This window comes from Hyaena hyaena, unplaced genomic scaffold, assembly GCF_003009895.1.
Source record: "Hyaena hyaena isolate Hyena2069 unplaced genomic scaffold, ASM300989v1 scaffold_39, whole genome shotgun sequence".
Taxonomy (NCBI): Eukaryota; Metazoa; Chordata; class Mammalia; order Carnivora; family Hyaenidae; genus Hyaena; species Hyaena hyaena.
The window spans coordinates 5,546,917-5,559,295 of record NW_024080671.1 but is presented as its reverse complement, the minus strand read 5'-3'; the positions used below and the strand labels follow the sequence as shown (position 1 = coordinate 5,559,295).

At 46.8% G+C, this 12,379-nt stretch overlaps 1 long non-coding RNA gene across 1 annotated transcript; it reads left to right on the top strand.

The window, feature by feature from the left end:
- The first annotated feature begins 928 nt into the window (after window positions 1-928).
- LOC120230231 lies at window positions 929-5,878 on the top strand. The gene is made up of 3 exons (XR_005527949.1): window positions 929-1,023; window positions 2,189-2,254; window positions 5,550-5,878. It is a non-coding gene; the product is annotated as an uncharacterized LOC120230231 (long non-coding RNA).
- The last annotated feature ends 6,501 nt before the right edge of the window (window positions 5,879-12,379 follow it).

Genomic DNA, 12,379 nt, shown 5'->3' with positions numbered 1-12,379 from the left:
GTGGGGATGAGCACTGGGTGTTATGTGGAAACTAATCTGACCGTAAACTATTTGTAAAAAATAAAAATAAAAAAAATAAATAGTATTGACTAAACTGATTAAAAAAAAATAATCTCCCACAAGGTAGACCCAAACTCACAAAGGTGGAAAACATAAAAGAAAAGGGAGACAAAGAAATTGATTCAGAGGGGAGAGGAAAAGGGAGCAAGGGACAGTCAGGAGGGGACATCTGAAGGAACAGGGGACGTCTGTGGGAAAGTCATGTAGGAATCATTAGCATAAGCGGTTTGGGGCTGGGAAGTGGCCAGCAGCCCACAGTCAGGGGAAATCTGCCAAAGGGTGACAGAGGAAGCATCTGATGGGAATGGACCACTTCCTTATAATCCCCCAATGGCACCTCTTCCTCAGAGGGACTCAGGACCTCAGGGGATGCCAAGAGAAAGAGCCAGAGGGCAGGATCAGGGCTGGACCAGGGCCCAGGGCAGGAGAGATGGTCTGGGATGAACCGAGGTGGGCTTCCCGGAGGAGGTTCAGGATGGGGCTGCATGTCCAGCGAGGCTGGTTGTGAGCCCTGAGCACTGATTCTTCGTCACGTGCAAACCCAACATGTGTCCATCCCTCCTTTGGACCCAACTCTGAGGTTCTGGTGTCCCCTCCCTGCTGCAGTATGTCACCTGGCTTGCCGGCAACTGGCCCCTCAGGTCCTCATGCACAATTGCAATAGCACCCTGGCCAGTGGGATGCTTTGCTTCCCTAAATCACCAAAGAGACATGATGATGTCAGCCATATGCTCCCAAAGAAGGCACTGATTTTCTTCTAATTAATGAAACTAGGAAGTAACTGAAGGAAAATTTTAAGGGAAGTACATGAGAGAAACTAAAAAAATGAAAACAGAGGCAGTTTGCCTCTGAGTTCAGTTCAAGTCCCCGGAGGGCAGTTGACATTTGCTGAGCACCAACGACACAAGCCAGGCAGGCAGGACATGTGGTTGCTTTCAGCTCTGCTCCTTCTCATCATCCAAGGTGAGTGGCTTGGGAGCTTCAGGACTGACCCTCTGCAGGGTCAGGGCAGGACACAGACAGGGTCTGTCCTGGGGAAATGGCAGAGACTTTCACTTCACCATAGACTGATGATAGACAGATGCATACATGCACATATATGCTCACATATGTAGATGCATGAATTCCTGAGGAACTCTGAAGAAGCACAGGTGCTCAACCTCCAGCTGAGACCCACTCAGTCAAGTTGAGGTTCAGATATAGGGATCAATTAAAAGGACAACTGGTCTTGATTTGTCACTCAAGCCAGGAAGAACTGTTCTGAAGAGCTCGGACAACAGGAAGGAAGACAGGCAGCAAAACCGGAGTAACAAGGCTCTCTGGAGAATTGCTTGTCCCCACACATCAACCTGCCTGAGTCTCTGCTCTGGATGAGCCAAAGACAGGACCCCATCCAAGGTTACTAGCTCAACTACCCAGACAGCGACGAAGTGTGCTGGTGGCACCGGGAGGGACGAAGTTGCTGCAGAACTGGAGAAACCATAGAAGAGACACAGTTTGAGCCAACCTTTGAAGGAGAATATAAGAGTTTTCTTTAAGCAGAGAAGAAAGCACATTGTAGGCAGAAGGAAGAGCTTGTACAAAGGTATGGAGACACAGACGAGCAAGGTGTGTAGGTAATAGAATCAAGCAATCACCTGTGTGTGTGAGTGAGTGAGTGGTGTGTGTGTGTGTGTGTGTGTGTGTGTGTGTTTAGTTCCATGTCACATGTCGATTCAAAGGTTGAGGGTTTGTAGGTGAGTGAGGGTTAGAGTGTCATGGGCTGGGATGAGGAGGGGCCACAGTGTCTCACCAGCTCTGGGGTTCAGAAATACCCCTTGTGGCTACAGTACGAGCTCTGTGCTGCCAGGAAGAGCTGCTGCCTGAGGGTGGGCAGGGGACGGTGGTCAGTAGGATGGTGGGTGAGCAGAGACCCCTGTATTGGGCAGTTAGGAGACCCAAGGGGGATTCACAAGTCAGGTGACAGCAAAAGAAATCCTCCAGGATGAAGGGACAGGAGGGATGTGGCAATTAGACAGGACAGGGGCTCCTGGCTGGTCTTCGGGGCAGGACCAGAAGCTCCAGCAGCGCCCAGGTCAGCCCTGGGCCAAAGGAAGGATGGGATACATGTTGGGTTTCTGTTTTCTAGGCCATTTCTCCACCTGCCAGGAGGAAGCGGAGAGAGGCACACACAGGGGCACACTGACCAGATCCAGTGAGTATAGCCCAGGATGGGAATCCTAGAAGAATGGTTTTGTTGTGGGCATGACTGGGATTCTTGCAAAATTCTTGTTAAAACCACCGGGTCAGAGCAACTGGTGAAGAAGGGCTGAGTGTCCATCCAGGACAATCACAGCCAACGAACATTCACCATGACCTTGAAGAATCTCCAGCGGGACGATGAAGACACCTATTGGTGTGGGATTGAGCGAACTGGCACTGACATAGGGCTCAAATTTTCAGTGATTTTCAACCCAGGTAGGGACTACCCCTCCTGTGTGCTGGGGCCGTGGGACCTACCCCCAGGGGAGTCAGGACTATTTCTCTGCCTTCCCTGATGGATGAGAGGAGTCTCAAAACTCCCCTGAGACCACACATGTGCATGTGCATGTGCTTGTGGGAGTGTGTGTGTGCCTATGTGAGTGTGAATGGAAAGCACCAAGCATCTGGAAAGGACTGGAAGAAAGAGTGAGCCCCCACACCTCTGCATGTCTCCATCTGGCCTCCCCAGAAGGAACAGAGAAGGACAGACTCGGCCACAGCAGGCTTGTCCAGAGAAGGCAACTCCTCTTTTCCTGATCATGTCCACCCTCAGCACATCCCAGCCTGAGTAGGGTCTTGTCGGGCTTGCAGGGAGGGTGTGGTGATAGAAAGCCATGATCCTCCATCTCTTAGATTTTCTCATGGCTCCCAGCACCTCCTCCAGGACAGGATGGAGACTTTCTGGGCACGTGTTTCTCTGCACAGCTCAGTGCCTGGTCTACTGCCCACAGAGATCCAGGTGATGGTCCCAGTTTCAGCGCATGGGCCAAAGGACCCTTCTCCCATGGGGCCCAGAGACCCCATTTCCTGCCAGTGCTTTCCTGGACCTCTGGTGCCCTGTGTCCCTGCTCTTTCTGGAGTTTGGGGCTGGGACTCAGAGCGACTGTTCCCAGGCCCTGTTCCATATCCAGTGTCAGAGGGAAGGAGTCCAGCAGAGTTGGGGTGCTGTGAGGATTCCTGAGGTCCAGAATGACTTCCACAAAGCACTGTTTAAATCTATCAAATACTTTTGCCTGTGTCTATGAGATGATCATATGCTTTTGGTCTATCAATGTGGCACATTATACTTATGGATTCCCTCATGTTCAAACATTTTTGTATTCTGGGGTCACACCCATTTTGATGACGATGTATTATCTTGCATATATATCCCTGGATTCAGCTTGTTGATTTTTTTGTTGCAGACTTTTGCATTTATGTTCATGAGTGATTTTTGCCTATATTTCTTTTTTGCACTGCCCTTGTCAGGTTTTGCCAGTAAGAATATGCTAGTCTTGGGGCGCCTGAGTGGCTCAGTCTTTAAGCATCTGACTTTGGCTCAGGTCATGATCTCGCATTTGTGGGTTTGAGCCCTCCATCGGGTTCTGTGCTGAAGGCTCAGTGGAACCTGCTTCAGATTCTGTGCCTCCCTCTCTCTCTGCCCCTCCCCTGCTCATGCTCTGTCCCTCTCTGTCTCTCAACAGTAAATAAAGGTTAAAAAAAGGAGTCTCATTAAATGAATTTGGGATTGCATCTTCTTATCCTATGTTCTGGAATTTTCTGTGTAAGGTAGACATTATTCCTTAACTGTTTATCTCCATTCAAGCTTTGTGGTTCTGGAGGTTTCTTTTGGAGAGGTTTATTTTATTTTATTTTGTTTTGTTTTGTTTTATTTTATTTTATTTTCGAATCCCACAGCAGTCTCTATGCTGATCACTCAGAGCCTGGACCTGCTTCAGATTCTCTCTCTCTCTCTCTCTCTCTCTGATCCTGTTTGTACTCTCCCTCTCTTTCAAAAATCAGTCAATAAATCACATGAAACAATGCTCAGCATCCCTCCTAATCAGGGAAATACAAATCAAAACCACACTGAGATACCACCTCACGCCAGTCAGAGTGGCTAAAATGAGCAAATCAGAGAACTCTAGATGCTGGCGAGGATGTGGAGAAACGGGCACCCTCCTACACTGTTGGTGGGAATGTAAACTGGTACAGCCCCTCTGGAAAACAGTGTGGAGGTTCCTCAGGAAACTAACAATAGAACTCCCTTATGACCCAGCAATAGCACTGCTAGGAATTTACCCAAGGGATACAGAAATGCTGAGGCATAGGAGCACATGTACCCCAATGTTCATAGCAGCACTCTCCACAATAGCTAAAACATGGAAAGAGCCTAAGTGTCCATCAACAGATGAATGGATCAAGAAGATGTGGTTTATCTATACCATGGAATACTACATGGCAATGAGAAACAATGAAATCTGGCCATGTGTAGCAACATGGATGGACCTTGAGGGTGTTATGCTGAGCGAAATAAGTCAGGCAGAGAAGGACAAATATCATATGTTTGCACGTATAGGAGGATTAGGAGGAACTTGACGGAGGAACAAGGGGGAGAAGAAGGGCGGAAATGGTGGGGGAAAGGGAGAGAGGCAAACCATGAGAGACTCTTGAATGCTGACAAAAACTGAGGACTGATGGATGTGGGGGGGAGGGGGGGATGGGCATGGAGGAGGGCACTTTGGGGATGAGCACTGAGTGTTATGTAGAAACTAATTTGACAATAAACTATTTGTAAAAAATAAATAAATAAATAAAAAGAATATTTCTTCTATAAAAAAAATCAGTCAATAAATGAAAACTTAAAAAAAATAATGGATCTGGTTCATTTGAATAGTTGTAAGATGAATCAGGTTTTCTATTGCTATCTGTGCCTATTTTAGCATATCAGATTATTTTTGCTAGAAATTTGTTTATTCCACCTAAAATTTCAATTTTGTTGGCATGAACTTGTTTAAATATCCTTTTATATCCTATCCCGTTTTTATCTTTCCTTATTTTTAAAATGCCCAGGATATTGTGTGATATACCTTTTTCATTCCTGGTATCAATTATTCAGACCTCTCCTTTTATCATGAATATCTTGCTAAGGTTTTGGGGTTTTTTACAAATAGAATTTTGGCTCTTTTGGTTTTCTTTATTTTTTTAATGTTTATTAATTTTTGAGAGACAGAAAACACAAACAGGGGAGGGGCAGTGAGAGAAGGAGACATGGAATCCAAGCAGGCTCCAGGCTCTGACCTGTCAGAACAGAGTCCGACGCGAGGCTCGAACTCACAAGCTGTGAGATCATGACCTGAAATGCAGTCAGAATCTTAAACAACTGAGCCAGCCAGACTCCCCAAGTTTTCTCTATTTTATATTTCCTTTCTACTTCATTAATTTTTTCATTTCTTCATTATTTCCTTCCTTCTACTTTCCTCTGGCAGTGACCATGCAGTGTCACTACGGCCCAAGGTGGGAGACCTACGTGAAGTCCTGGTGTCAAGATGCTGATTCGAATGGCTGCATCATCTTTGTTAGAAAACATGGATCACAGCCGAAGAGGAACCTTCTGTTCATCAGTCAGAAAAAGCGCACATTCTCCATGTTCATGTTGGGGAAGTAAAGCAACTTTTGAGAAAAATGAGCTATTGTTTTTCTGAGTTGCTCCCAGGCCTTTTACAGGATGGCAGCCCTTCTCACACCCCTATTCTGGAAATTTAGATAAGGACCCAAGCTTAGAGTTCTTGCATAAGTTCCTTCTTTGTTTTTTCTGGGGCACTTTTTTTTTTACAAATAGTTTATTGTCAAATTAGTTTCCACATAACACCCAGTGCTCATCCCCCCAAGTGCCCTCCTCCATGCCCATCCCCCCTCCCCCCCAACATCCATCAGTCCTCAGTTTTTGTCAGCATTCAAGAGTCTCTCGTGGTTTGCCTCTCTCCCTTTCCTCCTCCATTTCCCCCCTTCTTCTCCCTCATGATCCTCAGTTAAGTTCCTCCTAATCCTCCTATACGTGCAAACATCATATTTATCCTTCTCTGCCTGACTTATTTCGCTCAGCATAACACCCTCAAGGTCCATCCATGTTGCTACACATGGCCAGATGTCATTGTTTCTCATTGTCTGGGGCACCTTTTAAATCAACCACTTGGAGTTGATTCTGTGGAAACTCAGTGACCTCTTCCCCGATCCCTGTGTAAGTCACAGGGACCGTCACCCTGCTCACTCGTGGTCCAGGATGGAAGGCTGCCCTTCCCCAGGCTCATTGAATGCCTGTCCCCTGGGTCTGTAAATAATAAATTTTGAGACTCTGCTTCCATTGTGTGTGTGTATTGAAACTGTGCCTTTAATTAAAAGGTCCCTGAGTGGTTCATGTACCTAAAGCGAGAGTGTGGCTATTGAGGGAGCTACCTACCTGCCCACCCATGTGGGTGGTTTTGCCTTCTCATTCAGCAAGTGGAGATCTGCATATTCTTTCTTTTTTAAATTTTTAATAGTTTGTTTGTTTTTGAGACAGAGAGAGACAGAGCATGAGTGAGGGCGGGGGGCAGAGAGAGAGGGAGACACAGAATTGGAAACAGGCTCCAGGCTCTGAGCTGTCAGCACAGAGCCTGACTCAGGGCTCGAACCCACGAACTGTGAGATCATGACCTGAGCTGAAGTCGGACACTCAACAGACTGAGCCACCCAGCGCCCCGGGGATCTGCATATTCTTAATTCCATGAACCAGCTCTGGCTTCTAAATACACCCGGAGGACAGGGGCGCCTGGGTGGCTCAGTCGGTTAAGCGTCCAACTTCTGCTCAGGCCATGATCTCACAGTTCGTGGGTTCAAGCCCTGCGTCGGGCTCTGTGCTGACAGCTAAGCCTGTTTGAGATTCTGTATCTCCCTCTCTCTCTGATCCTCCCTTGCTCACTCTCTCTCTCTCTCTCAGAAATAAATAAAACATTAACAAAATTTAAATACACCCAGAGGAACTCAGGCAAGTCAATGCAGACACAGCCTGGTGTGGGAGTAGGAGGGCTCGAGATGACTATGGGTCCAAGTTAATGTGACCATAGGCCCAAGGAAGTACTCTTCCCTTATGCACCATTGGCATCTACATGGCAAGAGGGAATTAGTGAAAAACTGGGAAGATAAGCCAACTTTTATATTCGTGAATTTTTAGAAAGAGAAATTTTAAGAGTACACAAAATGTAGTATAAAAAAGTGTGTTCTCCCTTCTACTCTACTCCCCTACCAAAGGTAAGGACTATAACATGTGTGTGTCTGTGTGTGTGTGTGTGTGTGTGTGTGTGTGTATCTGTGTCCTTTTGAGAAATCCCATGCATCTAAAGCATAGTTATGTGCATATATTCCCTCCCTCAAAGAAAAGTCACACATATTGTTCTACATCTTGGCTATTTTCAATGAATGTATTTTGAAAATCATTCCACATGAGTATCTATAGATTTTTGTTTGTAATGGCTTCATAGTATTCCATGACAGCTACATATCATGGTTTATTTAATTGCATCAGGGGCACTTGGGTGGCTTGGTCTGTTGAGCGTCCGACTTTGGCTCAGGTCATGATGATCTCAGTTTGTGAGTTTGAGCCCCGCATTGGGCTCTGTGGTGCCTGGAGTCTGCTTTGGATTCTGTGTCTCCCTCTCTCTCTCTGCCCCACCCCCTCCCACTCATGTGCTCCCTCTCTCTCTCAAAAATAAAAATTTAAAAAACTTGAATAAAAAAACTGTTTCACTCATGACCGGCATTTCAGTTGTTTTGGGTTTTTTTTTTTTTGCAACTACACGCAATTGTGTAGTAAATCTCCTTGCATATGTGGCTTGATGCACATTTATGAATATACCCGCAGGGCCATTCCTATAAAAAATAACTGTGTGACTGGTTTGTACATTTTCCCAATTTTGATGGATATTACTAAAGAGGCTGGAAACATTTCCACCCTTGTATGAATATGTTAATAAATAGTAAGCCCCCACCTCCAACATTGGGTGTTGTCATTTTTTTATCTTTACACTCTGATTGGCAGACTTGGCATATTGATTGCACATGACCTGGGCCCCCCGGCAGTGGAGAAGGCTGTAGGGGATGGGGGTGAATGAGACAGAAGGGAAGGAGTAGTTAGAGGCTGCCAAGGAGACAGCCGCCAGGTAGGTGATGCTGGGTGAGCTGAGAACAAACGAGACCCTTGCCCTCAGCACAAGGGGGAGGTTCCAGGCCCCCACCTGCTCCAGCTTGCAGACCCTCTCAGCCGCCTCTCTCCCCACATTAGACATTGGTAAATACCAACTTTTCTTCAAAAGGGGAAAAGCACCTTCCAAAGCTTGTAAGTTAAAAGAGTAAAGCACAAAGCAAACGAAGAGCAGAGTTCATGAGAGGAAATGTCCAAAGAAACACAGAAAGATCAGCACATATGAATAGTTCTACTCAGTCTCAAGGAAGTGATGGACAACATTTTAGAAATGTGAAGAGAGTGAAGTACAAGGTAGAGTGATGGAAAACCAGCAGGCTGACCTCAGGAAACAGAAGGAGCGGAAGAGAAAGAGCCAACGTGGCCAGAAAGAAGGAACGAGGGGAGAGAACCACAAAACCCAAAGATAATCTTGCCTGAAAACGCATAGACATGTGCCTTGTGGACATTTCCTGAAGTGACATTCATGTGAACACAGTATAATGTGTGGAGAGGCAGACATGGGTACAGGAGACAGAGACATGATGCCACAAATGTACACTGGCTATTCCCTTGGAGGAGAACAGAGAAGCCAAAAGTTAATATAATCGAATTGAATTAAAAGCTATCTGGGAACAAAGAGATCTTTCAGCTGTCATTGGAAGCCCACCCAGTGACCCAGGAAAGGAACTGATACAGATGATCCACACTCAAAATAGCATGAAGTTATGGAAGCTTGTGAACAAAACTGAATCATACAAGCTGCTATCAGAAACAGTGATCAAGTCAGAAGGTCGTACCAGAAGCATCACGTTGTGTGTGACAGAAATAGGCTAGCCACATAACAACACTGCATCTCAGAAGACAGGGCGAAGAATGTATATGTTCTGAGCAAATGCCAGAATATTCTGGGAATGTTCTGACAACTGTCTCATGCATGCAAGGCCTTATGAAATACAGTGTCCATGAGCCCTTTCAAAACAGAAAATCTACATCATGATCGAAGTCTGCCAACAAAGGGTTAAATTAAATAGTGAAAAAAGAGAAGTGATAGTCAGCAATGAATGTTTTACAATTGTAAACCCCCTAAGCAATGGTGGGAAATATTACAGAAGAGAGTATAAATATCATAGATGCAAAGAACACTATTCTAACAAAATCAGCACTGGGAAGAGGAGGGTGGGCAATGGAGGAGATGCAGAAGTCTCTGTCTTTTAGGGCACAGAGTCCAGAGATAGTTTTAATGTGTTGTTCAAAAGCAGATGGTAATGTGGGCAGCTCGGAGTCCATGCAATGTGCAGAGGGCGTCCAAATGAGGGGCAGCTTGGCATGGGTGTCATGGTCCAAGCCGGGTGAGGAAGCCCTCCCACCCAAGGTCAGCTGGGGTGGCAGAACCCAAGAAGGGTGAGAAGGGCATCTGTGTGGGTGGCAGCTGGGTGTAGGACATCAAATCCCATGTGGGGTGAGGCTGGGGCAGAGTGGCATGGGGGTGGACATGGGTGTTGTGGGGGGGTCTGCACCTGCCAGGAGAGTCTCTTACAAGCAGCGAGGTGCTGTTCTTTTAACCAGAACTTTGTGTTCAGCTTTCATGTCTCTTAAGATGGAAGTGACATGCTCTGGGTCCCCCATGGTGCCTCCACCTTCTTGCAGCCACTCGGAAGCGGGGGGCCTAGAAGACACAGACTGGTGTCGTTCTCCTTACCCAGACAAGGGCAGGGTCTTTGTGGGTTCCCAGGAGTGTCACCTCCCACTCTGACGATACAGCAGATCCTACTGAGCAGTTCCAAGAGTAGCCACAGCCTCCGGCCATTGATCATTGTCTTTATAAATAACTTGGAACTTTCACTGACAGTCACTGCATGTGAGGCAGGCATAGAGTCACATCTCCTCTGAGCATCTCCTGATTCTAGACAAATGGGGCTTAAGAAATCATACGGGTCATTAATCACTTCACTTTACACATGAGGAAACTGAGGTCAGACAGACCCAATGGCACCCGAGCCAGAACTGGAAACAAAGCCTTTGATCCCAAGTCTGGTGTAGTTTCTAGCCCCCACCTCCAGGATGTGCAAGGTGACCTCCGTCTAGCAAACAGTTACGTTTGGTGTATCCACTCTATGTTGGTCCCAGTCCCATAGGAGACCACCATCCAGGGCTCCAACATAACAACTATGGCCCAGACACCACCTTGCCCCTTTGGGTTCATTGTGATCCCATACCCGCAGCTGCTCAGCCTTGAACTTAGGAGAGGCCCTTGATTCTTCTCTTGCTCATATCCAATGTGTTAAGATATCCTGCTGCTTTTTCTTCAAAATATCAATGTCCAGAATCTAATCATGCCCTCCTCCACCTGCCCTTAGTGCTCTTAACTGAGTCCCTGTCACCATCGACAGACTGGACATTTGCCAACTAATTGGCCTTCCAGTTCTCTGACCTCCATATGGTCCTCAGCAGCTTCAGGTGCCTCCACGCTATTCCTCAGATATGCCAGCCACAGGACATTTGCTCTCCCTAGATAGTAGGACTGGGTGGGAAGATCTAGATGGCAGTCAGCTGAGACCGCCCTACTGTGTGGCAAGTGGGTATGTCAGCTGCTGCAGGTGCAGTCATAGTAAGGGCATGATCTTCACAGGGAACAGAAAGCAGAACTGTGCATTCAAATGTTTCTTAGGATGAACTTCAGCAAGTAATCAACTGACCACATGATGCCCTGAGTCCCTCATTCCCCCCTTTTTCTGACAAGCTCTGAGAACAAAACCAAGAAGCTGAAGAAGGAAGCAGAGAAGTGCCAAAAAATGCAGAAGAGGGAGACAGGGTGAGCAGCCCCTCCATGAGGAGAATTCAACTGAAGCAGGAGAGACACCCAGAGGGATGGGGCCATGTGGGTGCCCTCAGCTCTGCTGCTCCTCTGTGTCCCAGGTGAGGGGGGCTGGGCAGGTCAGGGTGACAATGGCGTGGGGCAAGGCTGGTGATGGGGAAGAGATGAGGTTACAAGCAAGGAGAGGAAGAGGTGAGCTGGGAAAATCTCATTGAGTGGAAGAGAAGGAGGTGTTGATGGTAAGATGCTTCCCACAGGTGAGCATGTACTGAGCCCTAAAGAAATCAGCTACTTTAATCATTATGACCACATTCCGAAAGTCAGGAATACTGTGTTATGCATCAGGCCAGGGGAGACGAGCAGAGAAATCATACTAATTGGACTAATCACTGCATTACATGGTTTTCCCCATAATCTAATCCAATTCTTACCACAATCCTATGAAACAAGACACACAGAGATGCATATATTTCTCTCCAGATCTGTTCATAAAAGGCAGCCAAGATTCAAAGAGAAATATTTCTTTTTTTTTTTTTTTATTTCTAGGAGAGAGAGAGACAGCGTGAGCAGGGGAGGGTCAGAGAGAGAGGGAGTCACAGACTGAAACAGGCTCCAGGCTCTGAGCTGGCAGTCAGCACAGAGCCCGACGCGGGGCTCGAACCCACAAACCGCGAGATCATGACCTAAGCGAAAGTCGGACGCTTAACCGACTAAGCCACCCAGGCGCCCCACAAAGAGAAATATTTCTATAGCCAAAGTCATTGCTCTACTTATAATACTTATTTCCAAGGTCATTAACTTTTTTATAATACTATAGTCACTTGCTACATAAGTCTTTCTGTATATATAGCTGTTTATGTATCCCAGGTGCTGACGCGTCCCCACCTCTACCCTTGGGAAAGGGCTCTGTTGGATTCGATGCTTGTCACTGGCTCTCTCCCTGACATTTGCAGTGAGGTGTACAGTCTGTTACAAGCTCGTGTCACCATGTTCACTTATCTCCTTTTGTGTAGCGCACCGTCTCCTCTCTGCCAAGCACAAGCCTTTCCTGGGCTAGTGATGCCAGTTTCCAGAAAACACTCCGAGTTCCTGAGCACTGAGTTTGCAGGCAGAGCTGCGACATTCAGGACCTGATCTGGGTGCGGCTTCCACAAGTGCAGGACCATTTGTGGCACTTCGGAGAGGGCTGAGACTGGCCCAGGACTCCGCTGAGGAGAAATTCAGCCAAGCAGGCACATACTGACCTTATCATTAAAACACAGATGGGGTAAGGGATACAGAAA